This window comes from Chenopodium album, chromosome 13 (assembly GCF_948465745.1).
Source record: "Chenopodium album chromosome 13, dcCheAlbu1.1, whole genome shotgun sequence".
In the NCBI taxonomy this organism is placed as follows: Eukaryota; Viridiplantae; Streptophyta; class Magnoliopsida; order Caryophyllales; family Amaranthaceae; genus Chenopodium; species Chenopodium album.
This window is the reverse complement of record NC_137846.1, coordinates 19,984,191-19,994,595: the sequence shown is the minus strand read 5'-3', so window position 1 is coordinate 19,994,595 and position 10,405 is coordinate 19,984,191. Positions and strand designations below refer to the sequence as shown.

General features: G+C 31.3%; 1 long non-coding RNA gene across 8 annotated transcripts; it reads right to left on the bottom strand.

Moving 5' to 3' along the window:
* Window positions 1-550: 550 nt before the first annotated feature.
* Window positions 551-9,909, bottom strand: LOC145574683 (uncharacterized). 8 transcript variants are annotated; one of them, XR_014098127.1, is made up of 7 exons: window positions 9,102-9,235; window positions 8,742-8,842; window positions 8,229-8,315; window positions 6,472-6,590; window positions 5,348-5,494; window positions 1,928-2,024; window positions 551-807 (listed from the first exon to the last, which is right to left on the bottom strand). It is a non-coding gene; the product is annotated as an uncharacterized LOC145574683 (long non-coding RNA). The 8 variants fall into 8 exon arrangements; XR_014098131.1 differs by having other exon boundaries at window positions 551-804; XR_014098132.1 differs by lacking the exon at window positions 551-807 and adding an exon at window positions 7,665-7,773 and having other exon boundaries at window positions 1,176-2,024.
* Between the last annotated feature and the right edge of the window lie 496 nt (window positions 9,910-10,405).

The window sequence follows — 10,405 nt, the reverse complement described above, 5'->3', positions numbered from 1 at the left end:
AACAATTAGAATGTTCCAAAGGGTTTGGATACCCACGTATTTCTCTATTCCTAAAAACACTACTACCTCCGTTTTTTTTAGTTGATACATTTTGACCTTAACACTATTTACAAACTCCCCTTTTACCGTATTTTGTGCTTTATACGTAATTTAAAATATAGTCATGTATTCATGTGGGATCTTGTTATATTCATCACAATAAATATTTTTAAAATATCAAATTTTCATAATTTTTGCTTATTAGTAATGAGAGATATAACTGGTTGAATTTGTGTATTGGCAAACGTGACTAAAAAATTAATTTAACGGCTAAAAACGACAAATAATAAAAGTGGGAACCAAAAAAAAAAAAAAAAAAAAAAAAAAAAAAAAACAACTCACGAGTAAGAGTTATTGTCCACAATACTGTTGCATTTTTTAAGGAGTAAGGGTAGGGATAGATTGTACACGCTTCTCATCACTTCATCTTAAGTTTGTTAACTGTGAATATCTTTTATGCGATGGGGAATATCAATCATCGAGATGTATATAAGAAATGAAATGAAGGGTGTTGACATGTTTATACATTTTAGTATTGCTCGACAAGTATGGTCTCGTTAGAGCTATTAATACACATACATTAATCACAATAACTACATTTGTGTACAAAAGAATAACACTAATACAGTAACTACATGTGTGTACAAAAGAATAGCACTAAGTTAGTAAGTCATTCTCTTCTCCAAATTCTCATTAGGCCCAAATACTCCATCGTTAAAGCAAGCACCGACGACACAGAGAGGAAAGCAAGAACGGTACCTAGTGCTACTATCAAGTATGGAAATAGACAAAAAAGTTATCAACCACAAAGAGTTTAAAAATAAATTGTGAAATTTCAGTCATTCATTATGTATTTAGATGAAATTCTTAACATTAAAAGATAATACACTATATTTAATTAATTTAAACTTTAAAGTCTCATTCGCCAATTTTGCTTATGTGGCATTTGAATTATTTATTCTAAAAGAATTTACAAATCTCTTATTAGATTGGCTATAACTAAAATTTGTAAACATACATGATGTCGTTAAGAAAATGTTTATCCCATGTGGCTCTATAAAAAACTTGGGAAAAAAACTCCCTTTATATATATATATATATATATATATATATATATTAGTTTTGTGCCCGAGCGATATCTGGATTGTTGATAAAATTTTTGGATAAACTTTTCTGCTTTTGATAATGCAAGATATTTAGATTTTAGACATACGATATCCTATCTCTTACTTATAAAGCAAAAACTTTTGTATGCATCCCATATACATAAACTAATAAAACTGTACGTCGAAGTAACTTTTATTGAACTAGTTGTGGACCCATGCGCGTTGCGTGCGGTTCCCCAAGTTATTGGTTTTGTCTTTTGGTCATTGTTTCATCGTTGTTCGTATGTTTACTATATATTTATGGACATTTTCTTCTCGATGTCATCTTGCTGCAGTAATATTTGTAAATATCTGAAATTATTGTTGTTTCTACCGTTATAATCCGCTTTATAAATTCGTCAAAACATTGGCCAATAAATTCATCGGCTGAAAGTTGGAGATCAAGAGGTTTCTGCATAGTCAGAGGTGTTGGTTGCAACTCATAATGCATATTGAAGTTCGAAAATTGCATGTATTTAGCCTGAAAAAACATTAGTTTCATTGTCATACTTGCAAGAAACAAGGGAAATTTGAGTACGAAATTGTTACATGTTCAAATATTTACAAATATTACTGCAGCAAGATGACATCACATTTGTACAATCCATAAGAAACATTCCATCCCAAACCACAATTCCTGAACTACAGAAACAAAAGTAGCAAAAGCAGAAAAGATAAAAGTGGCACTACCATTAACATGAAGGGATATTGAAATACTTCATATAAGATAGTTTTAAACTCACCATTGAACATCTTAAATTATTGATGAAGTCTCCTTCGTTCATACTGTAATTATATAAACCCTTTCGTTTCAATTCTTCCATCCTAGCTATTTGTACTCTGTAAAGTTCATGAAAAATCATGGAAAATAATTAAAAAGTTGAGTAAATTCTCATATCTGCACAAAAACAGAGGACACAAAGGACATCCACATTCTACGACAAATAATCTAGAATGCCAAAAAGATATTGAAAATCAAATAAAAATTTTGCTTGATATAATTATGGACTTGAGAATCTATTTTTTTTAAAAATAATAAAAATAAAAATAAAATGTTAGCTGTCATAACTTGAGTATACATAACTAAGGAAAGCATCATAATCAACCATTTTGTCCAAATTGAATAAAAAATTAATATCTGCTTCCTAAAAGCAAACTCGTGATCAAGCATTGTTTGCTTTAATATCTCCATTAATGAATATTTAGATTTATGAACAGTATATAGACCAAGATCACCTTGGTCAAGCATTTTATCTTTGAGGACATTAGACAAAGAAAACACTCTTGCACTTGTCTTCACAATCCCCCATTCCTACACATCTTTCGGTGAATCTCAATTAGCAAAACCATAATTCAAACAATGAAAGAAATGAAACAAAATTTAACTCAAATCACAAGACTTATAATAATAATAAATAAATAAATTGTTGTTGCATCATACTCTATACTACAAAAATACACAAGGGCCACACGTTTTACCACCTACAGACCAGATTTCCAAAGAAAAGATAAGCATGCTGGCCACATGGTAATTAATTAAGAGTAACAATGAGATACAAAGCAACAGACTACGTTGCAGATATGTTGAGCTGCCTTCTTCATTAGATTTGCAACCTAAATGGAGGATTTGGTAGTCCTTCACATATAGGTTTCTGCTGTAGATCATGCCCTCAATATCAAAATAAGTTAAGTTGGATATATAAAATAGAAGAAACCTGAATCTATAAAATCACCAGGTTAAAACTAAGATGTTGGGGAAATGTTAAATCATCCATTTCTAATGAGGAAAAAAAAAATAATAAGAGTAGCTCCCCCTTCCCTCCTTTGATATCCATCTACCTATCTTCCTATTATCTGTATTCCATGTTTTTTCATTTCTTAGGAAATATAATATGAGCTACGTGCCTCCTCCCCCTATGCATAATCACTTTTTTTTCTCTACTCACTCGTAATTTGTGATAAAAAGTTTCTTCTTCATACACCTTCCTTCCCTTTACTCTATCCCACAACTTTCCTCTCTCTTTCCCCCTTCGTTTAAAGATACACAATAATAAATTAATAACAAACGGCAGACCTCAAAGATACTAGACCTCAAAGATACTTACAGATGACCATGTCATTTTTAGAATAAGATACACAATAATAAATTAATAACAAACGGCAGAACTCAAAGATACTTACAGATAACCATGTCATTTTTAGAATATGATCAATCTTTGAAAGCAATACAAGTCTTAGGGCTAAAAATGCAACTAAGAGTAGATGAATAGAATATCGGCATACATAAAGTTGATAAACTTTTCGGCCAAGCTCACCTCGCGATGTATCTTACCAAGTGTTTTGATTATATCAAGTTCGCCATCTGCTGACTGTCATTTCCTTACACTCAATGTTTTACCGGCTTGAAAAAGAAAATATTCTCTCTCTCCCCCCGACCTCTTTATCTCTCTTAGCTTTTCTTCTTACCTCTTCTTCCTTCATCGTTGTGTCTATACTCTCTCTTATATTTCTCCTTCTCCCTCTCATATTTCCCTTTTCCTATCTTTCCCTTGATTTATCCCACCTTTGTGTTCCTTCTTCCACCCACCCATGTACTCTTCTTTTATAATTTGAACATTTCAATAAGCCTTTTACCTATTGCCCCCTCTTCCCACCATTAATTACCCTCTTTAATAAGATTTTATTAAGTGATATCTTTTCCCCAACTTCACTTTGGATGTGGTCTTTTAAAAGTGCTCTCTTTTTCTCTTATTCTTTTGTTATTTATATTTCTCTTTCTCCTTATCTTATAATCAATTCATACTTGCATATCCGATCCCTAATTATAACCTCACCTCTCTCACTCACTCACCTTTCTTGTTTTATTTATTTATTTATTTTTATTTATTAATTTATTTTTTAATTATAGTTTTATATAAGTGTATAAAAGAGTACTTTATTTCTTACTACTATTTTAAAGTGCTCTATTATATTATGTGTCGATTTTTCCTTTACCTTTCTCTTTTTCTCTTCCTTTTCCTATACATGCATTCTCTCTCGTTACCTCCCTGTTGTTCAAGCTTTCTTTCTTATACCTTTTCTTTTATTCCTCCTTTTATTTTTTTAATTTAAATCTTTTAATGAGCCTTGTCCAACTAAGCCCCCTCCCAAATACTTTCTTATCTCTCTATAATTTTCTTTTATGATTTATGTGCGTCTAAGAAAGTCATTTTCATTTTTGCTTATTTCTTAGTCTTATACCTTAAAAATATCTCTTACAAGTATCTTTTCCGTATCATCATTACCTAACATTGTCTCCTTTCCTTCATTCTTTCCTTTTCTCTCTTCTTCCCTATTTTTTTCGCCAAATTCTAATCCAACTTTTACAACTTAGAGTCACTTTCTACATGATTTTGGATTTCCATAAATCATAAATATAGTCTAATAATAGTTCTTTCTAAGAAAGATTCAATTTCTTCTCCTCTATATTACAACCAAAATCTTTGTTTTTTATGTTTATAATACAACGTTGCTTCTCCTTCTTCACTACATAACCTAAAAGTAGGTGTAAGAGCAACTGGTTAATAAAAAAAAAAAAAAAAAAAAAAAAAAAAACCCACACTAAGCTATTTAACACCCAAAAAAGTGAAGCAATAATATGTCAAAGGACTTACAAAGCAGCCAAAACCAAACAACCAACGTGTGTCAAAGTTGTTGCCTGCTTTTATAATTTCTTCTTAAAGAACTTACAAAGTAGCAATAACTGAAATTCATAATTTTCAAACAAGAGTATGAGTGCTTCTCATCTCTCTATTGAATATTCACTCAAATTGACAAATAGGAAGTTTTCGTGCTAGAATATGCTTAGGATAATACACCACCATTAATATTTTAAGGAAACCAAACAGACAAATATATCAATCAATCAAATAGACAAATATACTTTTCTTTTTTTTACGTGCTATGAAGATTTTTTTTTTTTTTTCTTTTTTTGGCTCTTCTGACATGCTTTTCCACTTTTCACCTGTGATATTTGATGCCTAGATTATCAATCACATACTATGCCATATAAACACTACTCACCACTCACTCACTCACTCTTGTAATTCTGTCATAACTAACAACTCAAGTTACAACAATTGCACCAAAAAGGATGTACACGCAGAAAAAGTAATTTAGATTACCTTTGCGAATTGACAAAAGAAGGATTCTACTTCATCTAGCTCCACATCATATGGTACTGGCCTGGTGATGCGGTTCTTGTCCCGCTATCAACTTGTTCTATCACCTAATTTGGCTTGTGAGGTACAGACAACCTGTCGACCTTCTTCCTTTGAATAAATTCATCATTGTATTAGGATAAGGAAAGTCGATACCTTTTAAAAAAACATTAAAAGGATAAAAAAATATTCCCAATTAATTCCCCAATTCTAAAATGGTTTCAGCAGCTTACAGATTACAACAAGAAATCGGAAATTACAGAGTAACTAAATACTTTTAATTGGTTTAAATAAGGTTATATATGAATGAAGAATTTACAAGATATTATGACTTAAATGGTTCCGTTTTGGTTCCAACTATAATTTCATACTTTTCCTACTTTAAATTAGACTAATTGAGGTTATATGTGGATCAAAAACTTGTTTACAAGATATTAGGACCTAAAAAGCCACATCCAATACCACCTATGTGTTGAACACACTAATTAAAATTCTTGAAAAAAAAAAAAGAATAAGAAAGAGCTAAATTTTTTTTTTTTTTGCAAAATGTAAGTTCTATCTCATTTATACCTTTTATCCCCAAAGACAATCTAATCTTACACATAATGCATTTTGTGAAGTACTATGTAGTTAATTACTTGTAAGAAAGAGCTAAGTGGGTGACATAGAAGCCCATCATGAACATATACAAATTATAAAGGAAAAAGAATATTAATTTAATGACATATTTAGAGGAATGCTCAACCAAAGTGATATACAAATTATCAAGGAAAAGGAATATTAATTTAATGACATATTTAGAGGAATGCTCAACCTAAGTGATATTTCCTCTCTCTAACTAAAACACGTGAATTATATCATGCAATGAGCTAGATACTTGCATTTAACTTAAAGTTCAAAGCAGTTGGAATTTTGGGTAATAATGTGTTTAGTTTGTATTTGGCCTAGTATAAATTCAATTTTTTTCATGATAAAATTGTATATTTTTTACTCGAAAACAATTGAAAATATTTCAAGAATCTAAATTTTATACTAAAAGCACATCGACTTTAAAGGGGGAAATGTAGATGTATGGCAGTGGAAATTACTTCTTTCATTATAGCAATTGATAGGTGCTGCCTTTCTTCCTTCTCACAATCTCACATTGACACTCCTACACCAGCTAGAGAAATCCTTCTTATATTTCTTCAGCTCGCAGGACATAGGACTGCATCAACAAATCAGTGGTAAATAATATGTAATACACAATTCTTTATCAAATATGCACCACGTGTCACAATTCTCTTTATCAAGCAACTAGACACATGATTTGACCAATACTTCACACATCCGAGTATATGGTCATAAGGGGTGAAAGCTCTTAACTTTATAACCACTTTAAGCAACCCATGAACCACAATAACAGCCAAAATTAACAAGTAGTGCAGCAATATGATCCACATTCCATTAGGATTCCTATGGCAATATGAATACTTTCTTGATAATTCATACTCAAGCTTTCTTATAGAATAGAATTGACAGCATAATTCTTTAGTTATATTACAAGGGATCTTCATTTTATCTCAAATATTTGTATTGAACCACCTGAAGATCAGGCTTTGATTAGGACACTCAGAAACTTAAGCTTAGGCGAAAACAAATACACGTTTGGAAATTGGTAGCCTTAACAAGTTTGGATACATATCCATCGCAAATATATACATCAAGGTCACCCCAAGACGACAAACATAACGGACTCGATAAACCATAATCATCATCCGAGTTTCATTTCTCGAACTACCCATTATTCATCTGTTTGACATTCATAACACAATAATCTAATACCCAATATACCTTAAAAACATAAAGCAACAGAACTTTATCCACATACATAATTACAAAGGTCAGTGTATATACAATAAAGCAGAAGATATATGAAAACTTAGGTCCCCAAAACAAGACGATTTCAGCAGTCATAAGGCCTCTAAACTGAAATCAACAATAGAACCAAAATAAAATGGGATATTACAAAACAAAATTGTAAAATCACGGACATCAAATTGAATTAACAAAAAAAGAAAAAAACAAACAAACAAACACAAATTAGATTGAATTGAATTGCACAAGAAAAAATCACGTACAGTGTTGGGATGCTTAGTACTAAATGACAACTAACAAAGCTACATTGCGTAACCGCGCATCAAATTGTACAAAGACGTTTGCCAAACCTATTGAAAGATTTGAAATTTCAGAACGAATACTACAAATTGTAAATTACGAAGAATTAAATTGAGGAAATTACTTTAAGGCGGTTATTGTGGCCTGCTTTTTGTGGCCTGATTTAATTTTTGTATTTATTTTCGTCCTTCTCCCCTGGCTTGCTGTCAAGATGGTTTTTGGTGTTTGGAGATCTATTAATGAGGAATCAGTGAGGTCATAGACTTATAGGTAACACTCGTAACAGATGTACTACACCATGGAGACTTCTACCAAACCACATTAGAGAGAGGAAATAAGAAAAAGACCAAGGCCAAATTTGGTCTCAATCCTTCACTTTAGTCCACAACCAACAATCTTTTGTGCAACATTAGCAGGATGAGTTAAGACACTATAGTGAGAGTCTGTATTAAAATACATTGGAAACACAGACTACCAAGTATATTCAGTTTAACCAGTATACAGATGAGTACTTTTGTTTGCGGATTGCAAAATATGTATGCCTTGTTCTTTCTGATTCTTAATTTATTTCAATTTCCAATATTGCAGAGAGATATCCCAAGTACATTATTTGGCACATTGCCGGGTGAAGAACAGAAGGCCTTCTTTAAAATTATATACTAATAATAACATAAATAACAAGACTTACATCTATTTCAAGCTAAAACTTGTAGTCAAAAGCACCATCACCTCTGCCATAGTATCCTACATTTCTAGCTTCAATACAATTGTTTGCCTAGCATAAATCACAAATAAAGAGACAAGAAAGCAAGATCAACTATATGTTAGAACTTATACAACCATGTTTTTAATGAAAAGAAAATCTTTGGTATAGACAAAGCTTCACCCTTATGGACTCTAAGTCGAAAGTGAATCAATCATGTATCTAAAACTATAGGAAACCAAAAACAATCCTCATACATTTCAAGTCCCTACCAGGTACCATCTACTGCCTCCACTAAATCTCATATTTTCACCTAGTTTCAAGTTCATGTGTGTTGCACATTATAGGCTATGATGGCAATAAAGCATGAGTCAATAAGTTTAGCTAAAAAATGCACAGTGATGTCTTGCCCCTATACTAATAATGGCTCCCCAATCCTACGGACCTAGATTAAGGTTGAGAAGTCGTAACTGAAAACATCAAGTTGAATGAGCTTACCCTCAGTTCATCACAAGACCATAATTTCCACCAGGACCACCAAATGCTTCTTGCCATGAATCCAGAAGTGCCAAAATTTTCTATCTTACATGCATGTCAGCCTGAACAATCATTTTAAAAAATCCAGATGTTAGGTAAAATTAAGAAAAGCATTTTAACAGTTTTAACAAAAATCATGTGTCGAATTATTTAAGTTTGTTTAATACTTAAGGCCATAAAATAAATGGAATTCTTTGAACTAAATGTATGATAACAATAAAACCTCTTCGTACCACAGTACCGATTTCTACATTGATAAAATAACAATCCCAATCACCCAACTCAAACCGAGAAAATTCAGATAAAAATTGAACAACCTACATAATTCAATTCAAATTAACAAGATTTTACGAATTTTGCTTTCTTGGCTTCGATTTCTAAGTAGAAGAACGCAGAATTTCAATTACATCAGGGTCTCTGAACGACGCACTATTGTTGCTACTAATCCCAGCAAATGAAAATGCTTTAAAAATAAAAGAAAATGAAAATTTAAGGGGAAAAAAATTCAAAAGTTAAGATAAATAATCAAAACCCAGAAATTTAAAAATAAAAGATGATTGCTTGGATTTTCGATGATTACTTCTAGCAATTAGTATCTTGTAAAGCAAGTTTAGATCATCCGCAAGCTTGAAATCGAGCTGATAATTACGTAAAAGAAGGGAATCGAAGAACAAAACGTGAGAATATTTAATGGCGAAATCATCACAACAAAAACTCCAAAGAAACCCGATTTTTTTTTTTAAAGCAAGAAACCCGAATTTAGGAGAGAGCAAATACCTGTACAGCTTGAATATCATCTGAAACTTCATCATTATAATTCAAAAACCTAGGTTACTTTGAAGCTTAATTTCTAGTACAATTTGATTTGATTTAGAGAGAAGGTGAATTAAAAGGAGAGGAGATATCATAGAGAAGGATAATCATGGAATTGGGTACTTTTACCCTACTTGTAGTAATGCGGTTGAGAATGAAGAAATTGGAGTTGGAATTGATTAATTGAAGGAGCATGAACTTGATACAGTTCCTTCAATTTGAGTGAACAGTTGGTTGATTCAGTTCTAGGAGAGGATCAATCGCCATGAGAGAGAAAGGGAAGTTGATGAAAAATGGAATGAAAAATTGGAGTCGTACAAATACATGGCTGTGAGGGAAAGCATTGCCGATCAAAGCTGGAAAAAAAGGGCAAAAAAGTCCTATCACTATTCATTTTCAACAGTAACCAAAATAATGTTCCTAAGCTACAGTAGGCAGGTTCTCATATTTAAGAAAAGGTAAAGATTTACGGCAACTTTTAGACTTTTTTGGATAACTTTTATCAGTACAGTATAAATAACTTTTATCTATATCAGGGTAACTTATATATATACTAGATAAATTTCATCAATTAAGGATAATTTTTATCATTTTAAGATAACTTTATATCGGATGTACAATATTTTATTATACATCCAATTTTTTTAAATGTTTGTTTTTATAAAATAGTGTATTTTTTGTAGTTTTGTTGTAAATAGATATCTATGTTATTATTGAGTTGAAATTATTGTTATTGAAGTTAAATTATTTTTAATGGAATGAAAGTATTTTTGCTAAACCAAAATTATTTTTTACTAATTCTCTATTATTTT